Raw genomic sequence first — 3,037 nt, forward strand, 5'->3', positions numbered from 1 at the left:
CAAATTGACCTTAAAACCAGAGATTGTACCAAAGGAAGTGAGCTCTTCCAGCAGCACCGGCAAGGTGGTTTGGGGCCTCATAAGGGAGAGAATAACGTAATCTGCATAAAGGCTATCTTATGAACATCTCCACCAAACTTCAACCCCTGAATACAATAGTCCACCCTTAACCACTGTGCCAGAGGCTCCATGTATAGCGTAAATAAAAGAGAAGATAGGGGGCATCCCTACCTGGTCCCCCTAGCTATTGGAAATGAGCGGGACCTAGTGCCATTGACTCGTACCAAGGCCGAGCGAGCGTGATAAATGCAACGGATCCACTTAACAAAATTTTCTCCAAACCCAAAGCGACACAAGGTTTCAAAGAGAAAAGCCCATCCAACCCTGTTGAACGCCTTCTCTGCGTCAATTGCGAACAAGAAGGCCTGCCACTGCGATCTTTGGGTGCTGACGAGCACTTGCAAGTGCTGTTTGGTATTATCCCCACCTTGCCGGAATGGAGTGAAGCCAGAATGGTCAGGTTCTACCAGGTCGAGCACGAGAGGGCTAAGACAAGCGTCCAGAACACCTGCAAAGATTTTTGCATCCACATTAAGTAGAGAAATGGGCCTGTAAGAACCACATTCTAGGACATCCTTACCTGGCTTCAGGATAACCGAGAACGCTGCCTCGGACATGGAGGGGGTCACCTTACCGGATTCTAAAAAAAGAGTTTAACAACTTGGTTAAAAAGGGAACCAGCTCCGCACAGAAGGTCTTATAAAAAGAGGCAGAGTAGCCGTCAGGTCCTGGGGAATTAGCCACTTTCAGCTTAGAAATCGCCGAGATCACCTCCTCAATCCCAATAGCTCTGTCAAGCCCTGCAGCAGCAGCTTCATACAGAGGGGTGATATCACAACTGCTCAGGTAGTCATTCAAGTCAAGCCTGAGTATAGTGCAGCGTAAAATGTATGGAAGGCCTCCAGGATGCACTTGTCAGAGGACCTCTCCTCTCCCCGCGTGTCCCGAATAGCTTGGATACGCGTGCTATGCGTCTGAGCCCACAGTCTATGTGCCAGCATTTTACCGCACTTGTTGCTGCTGAGGAAGAACTTATGCTGGAGCAGCAACAAGGCATATTCCGCTCGGTCCAAGTCCAGGTGTTTAAGCGCACGACGGCGCTTTTTCAGTTCTCTCCAAACTCGGAGCACCCCGTGCGTTTATGAATTTAGTCAAGCTCCTGCACCTCTTTTTCCAGCGCCCCCGCTTTTCTTTATGAAGGTTGTTAAGGGCAGCCGAGAGAGCTATGAGTTCCCCTCTGACTACTAGTTTCAGTGCCTCCCACAACGATGACAGTGAAGCGGAGCCCACATCATTAAGTAGTAAGTAGTCCTTTATTACCCTCTTAAGGTGCTATAAATTCTCCTCCGAATGCAGCAGGGATTCACGGAGTCACCAGGTAGGGGGAAGATCGCTCGGTCGCTGCGCTGGGAGGTGTGTAGCCATAAGGGCGTGGTCGGAGAGGGAGCGAAGTTCTATCGTAGTAGTATGAATCTGAGGGTACAGGGATGCCAAAGAGAGGAAATGGTACAATCGTGCATAGGTTTTGTGTTCCGTAGAGTTGTATGGAAAAACCTGCTCCCCAGGATGGTGAGCCTGCCATACATCAGTCAACCCATTATCCCTCAACCATTCAGCCGCCTTATCGGAGAGTGCCCCTGCTTAGTGCGTGCGTTGTCCTGATCTATCAAGCCCCGAGTCCATAACAAGATTAAAATCACCCATTATTAAAAGCGCTGCATAGGGAGAGGTGAGGACTTCCGCAGGAGCGGACAGGAGAAAGGACTCTTGCTGCATATTTGGACCATAGAGTGTAGCTACAGTAAAGTACATGTCCCCCAGAGTAGTCTAATAGCCAGCAAGCGACCCTTCATTTCCGCAAAAGTTGCAAGGACCTTGCCAGGAAAACGGGCCCCAAGTAAGATAGCCAGCCCATTTCGCTTAGATGGCGCGAGGACCAAAACTGTTGAGGGAAGCTTCTGTCTCTCATTCTTGATATATCTTTGGAGAGACATATGTCACCCTCTACGCTCTCCAAGATGGACAAAACCACACCCCGCTTCACAGGGTTGTTCAAGCCTCGCACATTGAGGCTCACAATTTTAAGGTCCCTACCCATCCTGAGTGTGGGACTCAAGCTGCAGACCAAGCAGAGTCATGATAAGCCAAGTCAGTAAACCAAGCATAATATACAAAGTGCATTCCAATAACAATCCCAACGCAGTGGCTGGTGCGGAGTCACCAAAACAATAAACCAAACCAAGCCTCCAAGATGAAATCAATGTATGAGTCCTATTAACGTACATAAAAACTGACCAAAATCCGTCAGAATAAGGGTAGACCAGAGGGACATTGCCCCAGACAGCAGGACCGCCCAAAAAGGGTAGTACCCCTGCCCACCCTCCAGCAGAGAGGCCATCAACAAGAGTTCAGAGCAAGCCTCCGATCCCCACGCCCCCTTCAAAATGTCTCTCTTCAAGTCTGTATTAAAGTACCTCATGGTGTATTTGGTCGATCCGTCACCTGTGACAGCGAGGTGAGAACTGCTCCCCGTTCCTGGTCTTGCGCCACTTGCTCAGGTTTCCGCAGCACAGCACCTTTACCAACCATTCTGTTGAACGTCTGTGACCCAGTGGTCTCGATTGATCCTCTTGCGCCGAGGAGTTGTCCTCCAACCCAAGTACCTCAGTGGCCAACGCCAGGGAGCGAAGTTGAAGGAGTTTTCCTTTGTACTTGAAGATGATGTGAAAGGGATGACCCCACGCATTTGAAATTCCTTGCTCTCTAAGATACGTTGTCACCACCTTGAATTCACGTCGCTTGACCAGCGTAGAGGCTGCCAAAACCTGGTAGGTAGCTGGCAAGTGCCCCCTGAAGTGTAAGGGCTGCGTCTCCCTCGCCTGTTGCACAATACGTTCCTTCAGCTGGAAGTCGTTCATGCATGCAATGATGTCCGGTGGTGGGGAATTGGCGCCTCTCAGTATACCAACTCCATGCA

The sequence above is a fragment of the Lissotriton vulgaris genome, chromosome 4_1, assembly GCF_964263255.1.
Source record: "Lissotriton vulgaris chromosome 4_1, aLisVul1.2, whole genome shotgun sequence".
In the NCBI taxonomy this organism is placed as follows: domain Eukaryota; kingdom Metazoa; phylum Chordata; class Amphibia; order Caudata; family Salamandridae; genus Lissotriton; species Lissotriton vulgaris.